Source organism: Notechis scutatus, chromosome 1 (genome assembly GCF_049901735.1).
Source record: "Notechis scutatus isolate UNSWTSFEM ecotype Mainland chromosome 1, rNotScu1.2, whole genome shotgun sequence".
Classification (NCBI taxonomy): Eukaryota; Metazoa; Chordata; class Lepidosauria; order Squamata; family Elapidae; genus Notechis; species Notechis scutatus.
Window position 1 is genome coordinate 93776792 of NC_142009.1, and position 19120 is coordinate 93795911.

The following is a 19120-nucleotide window of genomic DNA, read 5'->3' on the forward strand; positions in this document are numbered from 1 at the left end:
TGAATAGATACATTCTGTGGGATCAGAATCTGTGTCAAAAGCAAACAGTTAAAGAGAGTGGTTCACCCTTATTCACCCATCCCTATTCAATAATGCGAAGCTCTACTGTAATTTTGCAAATGTTGGCTAATCTTCCCCATGTGTAAGATCACTTTAGATCGATTGCCCTCAATTAATCCTTTTTTTTTTTTACTTCCCATTGTTTTCACTTGTATTAATTTAGCAACACCCAAGGGACTTAGGGTGCTGTTTTCGACCTTTATTATTTAGTATCTTTTAAAATCTTTTAAAGGGCCTTTATTATTTAGTATCTTTTAAAATCTTTAAAAGGGCCTTTATTATTTAGTATCTTTTAAAATCTTGTGTGTGTGACAAATTGTCCAATGCGTTATTTATGTTGTGAACTATGTTGGACGGTATCTGATTTATTCAGAATAAGAGAATTCTAACTTATTTTATGGGTGTCCTCTGAGATAAATGTGGCATCTGCTCTTGAATCTATTTTGAAATTAACAGTTGTCCCACAATTTGTTAGCTTTATCCTCCACGAGAATGGCATATCTTTTAAACAATGCAGGCTAAGGAAATTAGCCTTCCACTTCTGTGCTCACTTCAAATGCATCTGTGTAGAACATGTGATAGCAAATTGTACTATATTCGAACATTTCTTATTAGTATTCCATCTAAGCAAAGATCAGAATCATTGGGACTTTTTCCAAATCATATGCATATTGACCCTAAAGGTCTGGAGTTTTTTGGGGGGGGCAGGGGGGGGCAGCAATCTGTTTTTGAAAGAATTACTACTCTATAGTAACATATAACAAAAAAATATCCATCTTTTATTACTAATGTTTACTAATTACTACTACTATTCTACTACTATACTATGAGATATAATCAACCAAGGAACATTCCTCTTAGCAATAGCAATAGCACTTAGACTTATATACCGCTCCACAATGCTTTACAGCCCTCTCTAAGCATTTTCCAGAGTCAGCATATTGCTCTCAACAACCTGGGTCCTCATTTTAGCAACCTCGGAAGGATGGAAAGCTGAGTCAACCTAGGACCCAGTGAGGATTGAACTCCTGGGAGTGAGTTGTGAGTTAGCCTGCAATACTGCATTCCAACTACTGCACCACCAGGGTTCAAACTCCTATATACATCAATATTTACTGGGTTCTGGTTTCACCCTAACTGAATGCCTGGGGGAAGATTCAGTTCTTCAAAGCCTTCCAGACTAGGGTGGTAGTGGCCTGCTGGACATTTCAGTAAAAGAAAAATAATGAAATGGAGAAGGAAAAGGAGGAGAAGGAGAACATTTTCTGATCTTACTGACATTTTCCCACGTAGATTTTAGTTTCAACTGGAAGGTTTCCCAAGCTGTCCATGGTGATCCATTTGGATAGTGACACATTGACTCAATCTATTCGAACTTCATCTGGAGAACTTTGGGATCCTGATAAAATGACAATAAAGTTGTAGGCAAGCAAAACAATGCATGTGAATGAGGGACTTTATACTTTTCAATATGTAGAAAGTAATGATAAGCTACCTATACATATAGTCTTGGCAAAACATTACTTTGGAATAAAAAAAATTAAGAACTCATAAAAGATTTTTTTTTTTTTTTTTTAAAAAAAATGAGGATTGGGTTTTCAAAACACAGAAATTTATTATATCTAATCCACACTCCCACACAGATGCTGGCAGCCACATTCTATAAATGCACATGGTTTAAAACTTGTGCAAAAAAATTCTTTTTATTGCATGCACAAACATTGGGGGTTGATGCTTAAATCCACTAAAACTCTTGCTGACAATTATCAGGTTTAATAGCTACAAGAATTCCATCTGAGGAGCAATGAAAATTCACAGTAATCTTAAATCTGGTGTGAATACAGCTAATAATCTCATAAAACCATCCACACCCAGCTAATCCCTTTGATCCTTCATCCTCTTCCTCCTTGGGCTGCCAACTAAACAAATTCCCACCCCTCCCCATCGGCCATTCCATGAGGCCTTCAATGCCTCTCTCCTTTGTGGTAGAGCACAAAAGTATGGGAGTTTAAGGAAGTGCTTGCCACAGTTCCAATCCCTTTTCAACCTTGGCAGTGAAACAGAACATGAGGTTCAGTTTACATAAGAAGTGAGGACAGAAGAGATGCAGGGTGGGGAAATACGTATTGTGGTGCTAGACACTGGTTGCAAAGATTCACAGGTCTTCTGCTATCATTTCTCTGATCCTATGGAATGATCATTCCGTGGGACTGGAGAAATGTTGCAAAGGAGTCTTCTCTGCCATATTTTCACCTTTCTGTCCCCCTGTTTGTCCTGCTACCCATGACAAAAAAGCAGGGGGAAATAACAAAAAAAGTGGGTTTGTGCAATAAATCACTCCATGGAAACAGAGAATTGGTACTAAACAAAGTGTAGAGCGGAGAGAAGGTAAATATGACTCTTCTGGTGCCAATTGTCCAGGTATCAAAAAGGCACACTTTCTCACATAAGGTGGATAGCTTTATTTTTCTTCCCATAGGTAAAAGGAAGTGGAATGGACATGGCTTTGCAAATCAAACTTTTGTAATGTAACTGCTCATCCATTGCAGCATAGGTACTCAGGGCCTAAACTGGGTTTGGAGGAGTGGGAAGATAGAGCTCTATTGTGTTTCCTGGTGTTCCAGAAGATCACTGGACATGGGTTGAGAGCTTCTTCCTAAAGCCATGCTGCTACTGCAGCCATGCTGGAGAATGGGTAATTGCTAATTCAAGAGAGTACGACCTGAAAAAGTCTACTTCTTGGTTTCTATATTAAATCAGGGTAGGAACTTAGGCAAGAAACATTATGCAGGGTAGAAAACCACCAGAATTAATTACAATTAAGTGCCATCTCCAGTTACTGTAAAATGATTTATGTATCCCTTACTTTCCTTTAAACTCTGTATAGCAGTGGCATAAATACAACCCCACAAATGGTTATGGGTTTATATTCTCAGTCAGTGCCACATGCAACCTCGTCGCTTCCAAGGATTCTGCTGCATTTTGTTGGTTTACTCTCTGCAGGACTGAGCAAAATTTAGCTCTGGTGAATCCCTAACACACAAGCTGAGTTCTCATGTTACTGTTGAGGTCTTCTTCTTTAAATGTGGCATTAAGACTACCCTGGAGTTCTGAGCAATGTTATGCATCCTTTTTTAGATCTGTCTGTTCATCACAATATTGTGCCAGAGCTTGTTTGGGTAACATGATTGGCAGATAACCATCTCTATCTTTTTCACTGCTGGAGGTCAGGGCTGGACAAAGGTAATGCTTTTTTAATTAGTTGTTGAGAGGATTGAATATCATTGCTATGGGTTGCATGCTGTTTCCTCCAAGACTGCGTCTGAAGAAAACCCCTGGCCATTTTCACATGTGATACTAGAAACTACTTTCCACTTGCACCGTGTATGTCATTTGCAAAACGTTTTCTTGTGGGATTAAATGCAGCAAAGAAATTGAAGATTGGTACATTTCTACAAATGCAGATCTTATTTCACATCATATATAGATTTAAGTGCAAACAAATTTTTAAATCTATCTATGGAAATACCCAAGCTTGCATTCAAGTTTTTGAAACAATATCTTATGAGAAAAAGAAAAAGAAAATAGGTATCCTACTGACCATACAAGGCTCCCTGTGGCTTGCTTAAATTTTTATTGATAATGTAGTAAGACTGAAAGAAAACAAAAATTGCAGAAGCCAAGTGAAAGTAATACTGAAATCATATTTAACTGCATGTTAATATAGTAAGCAGAATGAAAACTTTAGGATGAAAAAAAACTATAATACAGTAGTTTATTCTAATTAAAGCTAACCTAAGCACTCCTGAATGATTCGGCAAGCAATATCAATACAGCAAATAAATGAATTTTCCTTAATATGTGCTTGATTTAAGCTTTGGATCATTCTATTGAAATGTTATTTGACTGAGCATTCATAACCCATAAAACAAATCATTTACTTTAACCTGCCCTGGCTTTGCTGGTATAGTTACCAAAAGAAGCTCCATTTTGATTCAGTAAGACATATTTCCAAGAAAGTGTGTTTCATATTAGTTTGAAAGCCAAATGGTTTGTTGGTGTGCTGACTTCCATCTTAGATTTCAGGAAAAATCCACTCAGCAGTGAAAGCTTTTATCCAACCTTTGTTTAGTACAAGTCTTAATGACCAGCTCTAGTAAGTAAGACTGGTAGTAACTATGATGTGGGAAATACTTTGTATTTGCAGTACTCTGGTGGGAATTAATGAAGTAGAGACTCTTTGAAGGAGTACAGCATCAATAACAATATTGTACTGTACCAAAGGCCAGTGGCCAAGTATCATGTTAGACCAGGAACACTATTGTTGGTCTTTGAATTATATTCCAGGTGAGTAGAGACAAAGAAAGAAATTAACTGGGCTTGGACAAAACTGAAGATTATTTAATGGAAAATTAAATTACAATTGAAATGATCATTCCCTTTCGCCCCATTAAAAATTACTATTAAGCAACAAGTTTTAGGAGGGGCTTGAGAAGACAATGTTGGGACTAGAGGCTGTACACATCCTCACACGAGGTAAATGTGAATACATTGATTTGGGAATAGTTGTTGAATATGTCTCCTTTTCATCCTATCCTTTTTAAGCCATTCTGGAAGCACATCTTGAATAACTTCTTGAGTTTTCTACGATGGATTCCACTTGCCTTTGAACAGTTAGTTATAAAAGAATAAAAGATGGATTTTTCATGTTTGTCAGACTTTTAGAAGAGGTTATCAGTAATCTTTGTTGTCGATATAAATAAAGACATTTTTTTTCTCTTCCATAATCACAATATTGGATGAAGTATGAACTCTCCATCAAAGGTAGAAAACCAAATGGTTACCCATTCCATGCCATTGCCATAAGATTTTAAAATCTTGAAAATGCGCGGGTTGATTTTTCATTCATGGAAAAACTATGGCACAGTGACATTTTTCAAAAGGAAAAGACAGCCATTCAGAAGATGTCCTCTCAGTTCATTTTCATTTTATGAGCGGATGAGATGGGTACTTTTTATATCCAGAGATAGACATGCTATAGATCTGATCCTCCAGCTGCCAAAAATAATGAGGCCAAGCTAATTATAAAGAACAACAGGGTCATATAGATCTTACAATGAATACTCTTGAACTAATTTATCTGAGGTAATAATTTAATCAATACTAGCTGTAAATAAAGAAGCAGTTTGGTCTAGTGATTAAGACACCAGGCTAGAAATCAAGAAACTGTGAGTTCTAGTCCTGCTTTAGGCATGAAAGCTAGCTGAATGACTTTGGGCCAGTTAGTCTCTCTCTCTCAGTTCAATGCAGCTCATATGATTGTGAGGAAAATAAGAGGAGGGAGATGTATTAGATATGTTTGCCACCTTGAGTTATTTATAAAAATTAAAAGGCGGAATTAAAAAAAAATAGAAGGAAAGAAATCTTTACAGGCTGTTTTATTCCTGACCAAATGTCTATTGCCAAGACTGATGCTTGTATGATTTCTCTCTATAGATACTCTCTGCTGAATTCCTGTTTGTGGAATGAGCCTTGATTAATTGGGGTGACTGGTGTGCTTCAGCAAGAAATGAAGAAGGTGGCAATAGCAGGTGCAATAAGAACTGGCAGAAACCTTAATATTAAATTGTCCAAGAAAAGAGATGTGGAAAAAAAATTTTTTGCTTCCATTAGCATTCCCTCTCTAAGCTGTTTTTTTTTTTTTAAAAAAAAAGAGGAATAAATTTGCTTCTCAAAGAAGCCGTTAAGTGGTAAATTGGCAGAGAGTGAAAGATTTTCCAGATAAGTAACACACATGCATACAGAGACAAAATAAAAAATTACACAGAACCCTGAACTAATTTTGCATAGTCGTCAAAGCCAACCACCTGGCCTTAAACTACCCCTTGCTTAGAAAGATCCAAAGTGATTGAGTTTATGCTTTTCTTAACAGCCCCAAGAAAAGAGAAGATGTTTGTCAAAGATGTCTGCACCCCTTCTTTCTGAACTATAAAGGCAGCCCTATCCGTCTTGTTCAGGTTGTGTGATCTCAGCCACAGGCACACCATAAAGAAGCTCTTTCCTCTTCCTTCTTGGCTGCTTCACTCGTCCAGATTTCAACTACCACGATTGTGACAGGCAGGGAGAGGCAGCCAGAGGGCGGTGGGAAGGGAGAAATATTATTGTCTCTCGCTTTCCAGCCCACTTAATTGGCCTGAGGAAAGGGCAGGCGAGGGGGTGAAGGGAAAGATTTATAAACAAATAGTCCATTATGCTTCTCATTAGTTGGAAGAATACCTGCATAAGTGGAAGCTGTCAGTTACAATAAGTACCCCCTCTCTTTTTTGCTTATATAATAATCCCAGCATTCAAAAGACTAATCACTATACACTGATCTACAAAGCATCTTATTTCCTCATCAAATTTCCTTACTGAGCTTAGCCATGCTTGTCAGCTTCCCAGCTCCCATTTTCAATAACTGGTTTATTCTGAGCATCCAGCCAAGAAGCATTCCTAGGAGTAAAACCACGGAAGAATGAAGCCCTAATTTCTTTATCTCACTCCAGGAGAGATTTCTCCTTGCGCGCATGGGAAAGGTCACACAGGTAATTTGGGCTGCTGGTTTGCATTAGAGAGAGGAGGAGGAGGAGGAGGAGGAGGAGGAGGAGGAGGAGGAGGAGGAGGAGGAGGAGGAGGAGGAGGAGGAGGAGGAGGAGGAGGCCGGTCAGCACATTGGAGCCCTTTCTTTGTCTGAGAAGTCAGATGGCCACCAAGGGTGAAGGAAGAATATGAATGGAGAGAGAAAATAAATAAAGAAAAAAAGAAAGAAAAAAAGAAAGAAAGAAAGAAAGAAAGAAAGAAAGAAAGAAAGAAAGAAAGAAAGAAAGAAAGAAAGAAAGAAAGAAAGGAAGGAAGGAAGGAAGGAAGGAAGGAAGGAAGGAAGGAAGGAAGGAAGGAAGGAAGGAAGGAAGGAAGATAGATTGATTTTTTAAAAATAAAAAAGATGTTCAAACATTAACTCTTAAAGCTGAAAGAGTCTCTCCTTCTTTTTTGCAACAACAAAACCCAACGGAAAATAGACTGAAAATATTCTAACGAATCACATTTGGCACCATGATGAGATAATTAGGTCTATTTAAGCCCCATTAAAGTAAACGGGATTTATGTACGCAGTTAAGGATTCAGGGCTGAAATTCAATATGTATGTAGAAATCAGAATGTTTAAAGGCTTACTGGCATCTCCTGATAGTTCTGATTTTGGCAGGCTTAAGAGGCAAAGTCCCATAAGCTGTCAGCTGTCACTTATGATTAAATCTTTGCTCACCATTGCACGTCTTGCATCAAATGTTGCCATCTGCCCAATGGTACTAGATATGACAGAGCAATGGGTTTCTGGGAAGGCAATGGGTTTCCTCAAAAGGACGAATGGCAAGAAACAATTTATCCCCAAGGACAATCAATGCACTGAGAGGGCATTGTATAGGGCCTTTCTACCTTGTAGGTGGGCAGCATTTGATCCCGAGAACAACACAGACAGTGCATGCACCCATTTAGTGGTTCAGACACATGCACCTTTATTCACATGCAATAATTTGTACATACATCCTACACCTTTTTTTTTTTAAACCTCCCAGCAAGAAGTTTTAACCTTGAATGTTGTGGATAGGACTGTTAAATTGTGTTTTAACCATGTACCTATAGACTTACTGCTGCTAGATGGGCAGCCATATGGAAGGGAGGGAGGTGGGGAGGGAGGGAGGGAGAAAGAAAGAAAGGAAGGAATTGGTGTTATTTTCCATGATATCTTCATGGCCAATTCAGTCTGGGAGGATTGATAGTCTCTGAGTTCCTTCAATTAAGTTAAGAACAGATCATGCCAAACCAATCTTATTTCATTCTTCAACACAGTGACTAAATTAGTAGACCAACAAAATACTGTGGACATAATATATTTAGATTTCAGCAAGGCATTCGACAAAGTAGACCACAACCTACTTCTTAGTAAGCTAGAAAAAAGTGGAATAGATAGCACCATCACCAGATCGACTTGCAACTGGCTGGCAAACCGTACTCAACGAGTAGTCCTAAATGGATCTAAGTCCACATGGAGAGAAGTAAGCAGTGGGGCGCCACAAGGTTCCGTCTTAGGCCCAGTACTCTTCAATATCTTCATCAACGACTTAGATGAGGGAATAGAAGGGGAACTTACCAAATTTGCAGATGATACTAAGCTGGCAGGAATAGCTAACACCCAAGAAGATAGGCTCAAGATCCAGATAGATCTTGACAGACTAGAACACTGGGCAATATCTAACAAAATAAAATTCAATGTAGAGAAAAGTAAAGTCCTACACTTAGGCAAGAAAAACCAAAAGTACACATATAGACTGGGTGAAACCAGGCTCAATAGCAGTAACTGTGAGAGGGATCTTGGAGTCTTAGTGGACAACCAGCTAAATATGAGCCAGCAGTGTGCAGCAGCAGCCAAAAAAGCTAATGCAATCCTAAATTGTATTAACAGAGGGATACAATCAAGATCAAGGGAGGTACTAATACCACTCTATAAAGCCTTAGTAACACCGCACCGAGAGTACTGCATCCAGTTTTCTTCACCACATTATAAAAAAGATGTTGAGACTCTAGAAAAAGTACAGAGAAGAGCAACCAGGATGATTAGGGGACTGGAGGCTAAAACATAAAACGAAAGGTTACAGGAACTGGGCTTGGCTAGCCTAGTAAAGAGAAGGACCAGGGGAGACATGATAGCAGTCTTCCAATATTTGAGGGGCTGCCACAGGGAGGAAGGGGTCAAGCTATTTTCTAAAGCACCTGTAGGCCAGACAAGGAATAATGGATGGAAATTGAACAAGGAGAGATTTAACCTGGAAACAAGGAGAAACTTTGTGACAGTGAGAACAATCAACCAATGGAACAGCTTGCCCTCGGAAGTTGTGGGAGCGCCAACCCTTGAGACCTTCAAGAAGAGATTGGACTGCCATTTGTTAGAAATGGTGTAGGATCTCCCGCTTGGGCAGGGGGTTGGACTAGATAACATACAAGGTCCCTTCCAACTCTGATTATCTGTTATCTGTTATCAATTAAACAGTAGAATAGAATAGAATAGAATAGAATAGAATAGAATAGAATAGAATAGAATAGAATAGAATAGAATAGAATAGAATAGAATAGAATAGAATAGAATAGAATAGAATAGAATAGAACAGAACAGAACAGAACAGAATAGAATAGAATAGAATAGAATAGAATAGAATAACACAGTTGGAAGGGACCTTGGAGGTCTTCTAGTCCAACCCTCTTCTCAGGCAGGAAACCTTATACCATTTCAGACAAATGGTTGTCCAATCCCTTCTTTTTTTTTTTTTTTAAACAAGTTTTATTAAAAATTTCAACAACAAACAAATCATTACATATTTAAATCTTTTCCTGTCTTTCTACAGAAATTATTCTCATAAAACACAAACAAACACAAACATAAAAAAATCTTTTAGTAAAGTACCTTGGCCCCAGTTACCTCTCTTTGCATGGGCAGCACATATCACTCTTCACAATTCTATCTTATTTAATCCATCTTAATTAAATCATTATATTTATATCTTTTGCCCATTCATTATCCCTCTATCTCTTCTTATAATAAAAAAAATTTCTCCTGAAATCACTAATCAGAGTATGATGCCTTTCTATCCTCCCCCTAAGTTAGTAAAATTAACATTCAACATAACAAATACCCAATTCGGTTCTGCTTGGCACATTCTATCCACCAAAAATGTTTAAATACATTGTATCCTCCTTTCCTTCAATATTTTATTACATTTTAAAAATCAATCATTATTAAAGACTTCAACATTTTAATTTCTTATTAAATCTTAAACCATTCTAATTTACTATTTCAAATATAAATGTTACAATACCATCTTCTGTACCTAGCAGAATCTTTCTTACAGAAGTTTATATTTCATCCTTTGTCCCTAAAAAATTCCTCTTCTCCCATCCAGTTTTAAAACTTTGAGGCTTTTCTCCGCCTTTCCCTTTCTTTCTTTCTTCCCCACCAAATCTTCCTACCCCCTTCTTCTTCTAACCTCTGCCTTGCTGGGATCCCTTCTCTGTTGTGTTCCCTTTTTCTCTTGTTTGCTATCATTATATTTACTTTGCATCATATTTTTCTCTTTCTCAAATGTTTTTTAGATCTTAAGTCCTTCATTTTCCTTGCTCTCTTCCTTCCTTCTTCCTTAGATAAGTTTTGGGATTCAATAAAGATGGCGTCTTCGTCTTTTCCTTGTTATTGTTCTTCTGTTTCCATCTGTTTCATTGTCTGTTGGTAATTGACCAGCGCCATTTCTAGAAATAGAAAAGCTTTTTCCATACCATCTTTGCAGGCTGCTTTTGTTTGCTCATATTCATCCCTCAGGTCTTCAAAAGGGAAAGCCATTATAAATAAATCTTTTCTTTTCTTTATTCCTCTTTCTTCTTACACCAACCAAATATTCCGAGAAAAAGGTAAAACAATCCCAAAATCCACAATCCTCAATAAATCCAAGCAAGCCAAAATTCCCCCTTCCTCTTCCAGGGGTGGTATCAAACAAATAAAAAGAAAGTCCAAATCTATATTTTAAAGCCTTATTAAAATTATGTTTCTGTCCTCAAATCTTCAGGGCATCTCCTCCAACAAGATCCAGATTTATATATTTTCTTTGTCCTCTCCCTTCCGGCTTGATTCCGTCAGGAGGGAGAGTAAACTTTCCTTTCAGCACCTCAAAATAGCCGCTTTTTTTTTTCTCTTGTGGAAAAAATCATCAAAAATCCATCTTTTCCAGGAATTAAATTAGATAAATCTCAAAGCCCTGGGTCGACCAAGAAGAACTTTCACTTTCAATAACTTTCTCTTCTTCCTCCTGCGCATACTTGCCCGGCTGCTGACTTCTTTGTGGCGGCCATTGCGGACCGCCGCTGCACCGTCCTGGTAAAAGGGGGTTCTGCCGGCCAGGGAGGGGGTCTGCAACACCCCAGACCCTTCCTCCGGATCCCCCTTACCTTCAGCTACCCCTGCAGGGCAGCCTTGCTCCGCACCCGTCCGGATCGGAGCCCCAAAACGGCTAGCGCGGCAGGGATCGCGCAGCTTCGCGAATCCCTACCGCTCGCAAAGCCGACAAACCGGAAACTCCAATCCCTTCTTAAAAACTTCCTGTGTTGGAGCATTCACAACTTCTGGAGGCAAATCATTCCAATTGTTCTGTCAGGAAATTTCTGCTTGGTTCTAGGTTGCTTCTCTCCTTGATTAATTTCTATCCATTGCTTCTTGTTCTGCCTTCAGGTGCTCTGGAGAATACATTGACCCCATCTTCCTTGTAACAGCCTTAAATATTGGAAAACTGGTATCATGTCACTACTAGTCCTTCTTTTCATTAAACTAGCCATATCCAATTCCAGCAACCATTCTTTATATGTTTTAGCCTCCAATCCCCTAATCATCTATCAATGTCACCTATGAGGACCAGGGCTGTTTCTAGCTCTTTGGGCAAAGTTATTCTGATATGGCTCTTTCGTTAAGAATTTCAAAGAGGCGCTTTCTTATTTCTTTTTTTTCTTCTTCACGTTTTTGACCTTTTTGTTTGCAAATTTTAGCCTCATGTTTTTTTTTCCAGACATTTTTACCCTATTTACTGTGAATCACATTATTTTCATTGTATCAGCACCTATTGTTGTTATGTGGCACCAGGTCTGAGAAATTATATTTATCCCTCAGAGCTGGAGCATTAGGACATGGAGTATGCCGTCACCATTTTTCCAGTATGATAGTCACATGACTTGCTCAGTCACTTCCTATCAAACTTTTGTTTTACCAAGATAATATTATCGGCTTCCTGAAGTCCATAGTAACTTGAAACATCTGGATAGTGTTCTTTTTACTACCAACTGTCAACTGTCTTTGTGGGTATTTTTGAAAAGCATAGAAAGAAAAAGTTCTAAAGTAAAGCAACAAGGAAAGATTATCAGATTTTATACTAGTGTTGTACATTTTGGAAGTCTTTTCAATTTTGACACCTCCCAAAATTTGGTGCCCTAAGTTACTAGGTTGCTGAAACCTGGAACTAACCCTGATATGGATGCTGGACACACCTTCTCTAAAATGAGGTCCCTCTCAAAACGTGAGCAGTTCCCACCCTTCTGGTATTTTGAAAAGACTTGAAGATCTGGCCTGCTACACCTCATTCAACTTTGGGGGCTGAAAAATAGAAGGACAATGTGCTCTCCAGTTGCCCATGTTTTCTATGAGCAGAAGGAATCTGCTAATGATCACAGATGCGTAGCTTGAAAGAAGATTCAAAATTAATGTTGAAAAGTTTTTTTTTAGGAACATATTCATTTCATCTACAGAGCAGATAGGCTGTCCAGAATATCACCATAAATGGGGAGAAAAACATCAGCTAAAATAGAGAATTGGTAGCCAGTCTCTTGTATTTCTCATTCAGTGGACATTATAAAGGAGGGTTGCCATCAATTGAAATTGTCCCTGTTGTTGTGATCAATTATCTTATTATTGTCATTATTATTTAAGGAAGGGTTTAAAACCAGAATTTAGAAATGGCTATGTTCCAGAAGGATAAGTTGAATAATTGAGTAAGCTAATAATGACAATGGCTAGGCTGTGCTACACAGGTAATTTTATACTTCGATTGTAAACATTCCAGAAAGGACAGTAAGGGAGTTTGAATGCTGCCTGAATAATATTCTGGCCAAAACAAGGGCTTGGCAGAAGATTAATACTTCAAGCAGTTCAGGAGGACTCCTACTTGGCACAGCAAGAGATTTTCTTATACAACATGAAAATACCAGCAGTTGTGATAAAATGGTGCTGTTATGCAAGAAGCTGAGGTGCCGTGTTCTATCAAACCTAGGGGACTATCATGTCTCCCAGCCCCAACAATTATACTGCACAACATCTTTCTTGAAAACAGAATTAGTGAGATGCACACCAAGAACAGGAACCATACAAAACACAGGTAGCCAAGAAGTATCTCCAATGTGTAAAAAACCTGACATAACTGAAAGCACTTTGAAAATGTCTTAACACCCTTTTCTGAAAAGGAAAAGCAATGGGATCAAGAGCCATGGTGGTGCAGTGGTTAGAATGCAGTACTCCAGACTAATTCTGCTGACTGCTGACTGCCTGCAATTTGGCAGATCAAATCTCACCAGTCTCAAAGTTAACTCATTCTTCCATCCTTCCGAGGCGGGTAAAATGAGGACCCAGATTACTGGGGGCAATAGGCTGACTCTGTAAACTGCTTAGAAAGGCTGTAAAAGCACTGTGAAGTGGTAAATAAGTCTAAGTGCTATTGCTATCAATTGTAACCTTAAGGGAACAATTTTCCACAGTGAAGGATGAGTTAGGAGAAAGCCCCTTTCCTGGGTGGGGGGGAAAACAGTCCTCTGAGGCTGGAGGGAGAGAAATGCTTCTGACAGGGCCTCCCTTATAAGTCTTCATAACCACAAGATCACAGTGAGAGGACTATTGGTACCTCCATTAGACTGGCTCTATTAGGAGCTTTCAAAGCCAACACGATTGTCTTGGGCCAAACCCAATAACACCCGCCAAGAGAGTTTTTTAGTAGGAGAGGCATATTATACTGTGCATCAGTGAGCGGCTGCCTGGAGCAGAGAGCAAGTGCATCACAATAATGCCAACATTATTTTAATTAGTCACTATAAGGCAGAGGTCTCATTCTCGCGGCCCGTGGGCCAATTGCGGCCCGCAGGACGATATCCTGTGGCCCCCACCGTGATATGAAAGTATAATATTAGTGTATAATATAAATATAAAGTATAATATAAAGTATAATATTATGCAGCCCAGCCTCACCCAGACACTGCCTCCAGTGGCCCCCAGGTAAATTGTGTTTGAGACCTCTGCAAGGATAGGAGGAACCAGGTAAACCTAATTGTTGTTAAAAATGGTGGCTGTAAAATCAAATAAAAACAAAATTTAACATCTATCAATTAGGCTTCTTTAAAAACAGATGGCCACAGATTTCTTCAACATCAGAGAAGTCTTGAGGTCTTTTTTTTCCATTTGTATTTTTGATAGCATCAACTGTACAACTTGAGAAAGCACACATGGAAACCTCCAGCCTTGTATACTTAAAGGAGGATATGCCTAGCCTGTGGGAGGAAGGAGGAGAACAGGGGGTACTTTGGGATGGCAATGGGAATGGAAGGAAAGGACAGCGGGGTCCCTGGCACTGCCATCATCGCCCCACTGCAGTTTGGTTTCCTCAGAGAATAGGGAGCTGCATCCAGCTCGGATTGTTCACACTAAAGCTTTTCAAAAATCCTTCCACCTACCGGATAAGATGTCAGTAGGGATTCCCAGGAATGAAGAAAGAAGCCTGATGGCATTGTTGAGAGCATACTCACTTACAGGAGGAATCAGAATGTGGAATTTGGCCACTTCAAGCCATATAGTATGTTAAACATAGGACAACTTCATGAAATTTCAATCATTTGAAAATTAATAACTGAGTGCTGGAACTTGAGGTGTGTGTGTGTGTGTGTGTGTGTGTGTGTGTGTGTAAGCACAACCCAAATTGCATTTTGTTTCTGCTAAAGCATCCTGCATGAGAATGAAAAAATCTCATCAGCATTTTTGTGAAATAGCTGTTTTTTATTCTAAAAACATTGCTTGATTGGTATGGGGCTGAAGGTGTTATCTTTGATTACAATGAATACCATGGCATCAGTCCCAAGAAAACTGAGTCATCCAGATTCCCAAATTGATCTGGAAGTACCCAAGAAATCTCCAGTAGAACTGAAAAAGCTTCTTGGATGAGAAGCGAAATGTCTTCAAAGAAAAACCAGAAAGTCCAGTCACCTGGATGACTGAGAATCTCCATAGACATCTACCTCCAATAGTTTTTCTGAATGATTTTTAAGTAGAAAAGGGTAAAACAATATTCTTTATTTGAATGCAATATGTTAAAATGACATATTAGGTCTACCACAGAGGCAAGACTAAGGATGGAAGGAGGAAATAAATTAATGAGAGGGGCTAAATGAGATCTGGAATAGACCAGTTAACTATCCTGCTGGTTGTTTTTTTTTTAGCATCTTTTCCTTGCCAGGTGAATTAAAAGCAACATACACTGATACAAACCATTTCATGGCTTGATGCTTGAGCTAGCTTACCCCACCATAGCAGAGGTGCATACCTACCTTTCGTGCCTCCTCATTCCTCCTAACTTTTACCTCATTCTCATATTACTGTAGCTTGTCCCTGTCATGCTACTACAGCAAATGCTGAAGCCACATGAGATAATACTTGGCCCAGTCCCTAGCAGTCATTTCTGAGTAATTAGTCTGGGTGCTGCGCTTCCAGCTTCTACATTTCTCATCAATGGATATAGTTACCCATCCCTTGTTTGCATTGGAAGGCTGTATAATTAAGACAGAGCCATTCTCCACCTTGTAGCAGAGAAGAGCACTTGGAGTCCAGGCAGGTTCACTCCCTGACCTTTTTAATGGGGCATGCCTGTCCCCCTATTCTGTCTTCAGTCTTAATAGAATTTTTCCCTCAGCAAATACAGAACTACCATAAAACAGCCCTCAAAGTAGACAATAACATGATCCTCAAAGTACTTTCTATGCTGTTTAATTTCAGGTTTTGTGATGACCCTGAACACTATATATATATATTTCTAGGTGCTCACTAAGGAAGTGTTTTTCAAAATGACCATCAGAGCATTAGTATTTCATATATTATTATTAACATGCTCTGATTCTAAGGAGTTCTACTCCCCCTCCCCACCTGAAAAGAAATATGCTCTAAATGCAAAACCCAAGAAAGGAGAGGAGTTTCAGATTCAGTTTTAGTTTCACAGCACCAAGCATCTTTAATACAGAACACTTGAGCTAAGCCAGTGTAGGCTCCTTGTGGTCTCCCTCTTGCTCACACAGCAAATGCTATTTCAGTTTCCAAACAGCCCTCAACTCTCTCAAACACTGACATGATGCTAGCCAGATGAATACCGATGGATGCTGGTAGGCAGAGGCACATTTTCCCCCTTATTTTCCTCCCCCAAAACTAAGCCCGTTCACATAGTTTCATAGCAAAGCACAGATATAGAGCTAGTATAGCCATAAAAAGTGATTTTTCCTTATAGATTATCCATTATTCAAGATATATTTTAACTTTACTGCCAAATCAGGTGCAAATACATTACAAAAAGCATCAGGAAATATTTGTAGGTAGAACTACCTAATACGTAATTCTTCTCATCTCCTGTTTGAATCGAAAAGAGCAGCTGCTGAACACATGGTAGATCCTATCCATATATTTTATCCTGGCCTGGAATATCAGATTCATTCATTACTCTATGACTCACTACCAGCTTTTAAATAACGTATTCAGTTATTTAAATATTGATTCATATATCCCATCGAAAGGAGTTTGTTGTATGTGTCCAATTAAATGTATGAATGTAGGGATCTTTATGAAATTCTGGAGTTCAATGACTTTGAATATAGAGCTGCTGGTTGTGTATGTTAATTTGGTCTGCACTTTTAGCAGCTTAGTGTGGAAAGATTTTTTTTCAAACTGAGAAACCACATAAAGCACATTGTGGACATTCAAGGCATTTCCAGGGGCTCTTTACATCCCCACTGATTCAGCAGCTATCTTCCTTTGCAGGCATCCCTGTCTGGAACCATGCTACCTACTTTCTCTGCTCAAAAGTTTGAAAATTTAGTTGTATGAACAAATCCTAAGCTATATTTTTAAAGCAATTTCTTTTTAGAGTATGCATCGAAAGAAATCTGGATGGTGTTATAGTTCCAGTTGGAATTATTAAAATGGTGAATTGTATGTGACACATATCTCATACATTGTTTTCAAAGACACTTGGCATTTTTCCATGAATTAAACTCCCACAGTTATAAACATTCCATTCCCCTTCTAATATTACACAGCCTTGATCATTCAGCCCTATTAAAAAAAAAAAAAAAAAACTAAGGGCAGAAAGACAATGGAGAATCACTGATTGGGAATTGCTACAGAATAAATGCTCAGTCATCTTTAATTAATGATGATACTGGGAATCATCACCACTACCATAAACACGTTATGTTAATTTACCTTATTCCTATTATTCTGCAACAGTGCAAAACTTGACTGAATCATTACATTCATTAAGCAGATGGTGTTTGCCATAGTGCAAAAGTTAACTCTGTTTAGAAAAAAAGAAAAGTTGTAATTAGTCTGGAAACAAAATCTTCAAAATATACACTTTTTTTAAAAAAATTATCTGGAAGGATATTTGGTTTGCAGATAAATCAAAGAATTAATGAACTAACAATGAGAACTTTCCAACAGAGAGAACAATTAAGCTTGCCTTCAGAAGTTGTAGATGCTTCATCAATGGAGGTTTTTAAGAAAAGACTAGACAGCAACCTATCCGAAATGCTATAGGCTCTCCTGCTTGAGCAAGGGGTGGACTAGATTCACCAGAACACCTCAAAAGTTCCTTCCAGCTCTATTCTGATTGATTGATTAATGGATGAATTGATGGATTGAACTGCCCCCAAAGGATTTTCCTTCCTCCTTTAAATATTCATTAAAGAGATTTTTGTGATAGCCTTTCAAGTATATAAAGACAGAAGGCTTGGTGCAAATGATGCTAATGTGAAAATCGAAGTCAGAAAATAAGGAGTAGATTTTAAACAATTTTAAACAATATTAAAATATGTGTAAGATACAGAGAATGAGTAAGAGAGAGAGCACACCCACACAGACATAAATATATATGCGCACAAACATAAAGTCTCCAATTATCTAGAAAAAAAAATCTTTTTTTTCATGCTGATCAAGAAGCTTGGCCCATGATTTATGCAACATATGAACTGTGACAGTACAATATTAAATATGAAAAACCATTGTTCAGTTACTATGTAAAACAGTTAAGAGATCAGGTAACTTTCCAAGCAAGGTTCTTGTTCCGAACTAGCAGGCTCGTAATCCTGCAAACCTGATTGGCCCGTCAACAGCAGGCTCGTAATCCTGCATACCTGATTGGTCCGTAAACAGCGGGTCGTGATTGGTTGCTCCAGGTCGATCCGATTGGCTAGTTAGCGGGCTGCCGCGATTGGACGCTCCAAGCGCGGCAAGCTTAAATCATTGTCATTGGACGCTTTGACAGCAGCCAGCTCTATAAAAGGAGCTGCTGCTGCCAGGCTCATTGGTCTGTTCTGAAGTCACTAATAAAGAGTTGAAGTTACTATCTGATGTCTCGTCTCCGTTATTACGCCCATCCTCCAAGATATAACAGTTCTTGTATTTATTATCTACTGTATATATAATATAAGGTCAATTTGGAGAAATAAACCCTGTATATGAAAGTTAATGAAAGAATGATTGTAATGTTTCCTTTATCTGGGGATAATTATGCCACACTGAGCAACTGACAATATAAATGGACAAAATCCTAAGAGATTAATATAATGTATTTCTCTTCCATATTTCTTCAGGATATTTGAGGACACCAACATTGGCCTCAGTATTTACTTGTTTGCCTAATTTCAGTTGTGATATACATAATGTTGAAATTATCTAGAAAATGGGTTTGGGCAAGAGATTCATCCATTACATCTCACTCATATGATATGCAGCCTAAAGCCTATAAAAGAGTTATTTTGCTTTATTTATTGTCCATAAAGAAAACTGGCAGCTATTATGGATATTATGTTACACAAGAATGCAGAACCACGAGGGCATGATATGAATCAATAATATTGTCTAAGTTGTGATTTGGAATGAAATATTACCAAGACAATGAACACATCACCCAGAAAAAAAGTGTTTGGTGCTGGTTAAACATGGCTGCATTTTCTCTTTTCTATTGAATCACAGATAAGAAATGTAATAATCTTCAGCTTTTGCATCGTATTCTGAGCAAAAGAGAATTCAGCAAAATGCACGACATATTCACACTCTGAGTACTAAAGTTGTGTTCACTGAAAGACGAAAGCCTCCATCAGTTTGCTGAGCCTCAAACCAAATTTCAAGAGGATTCCA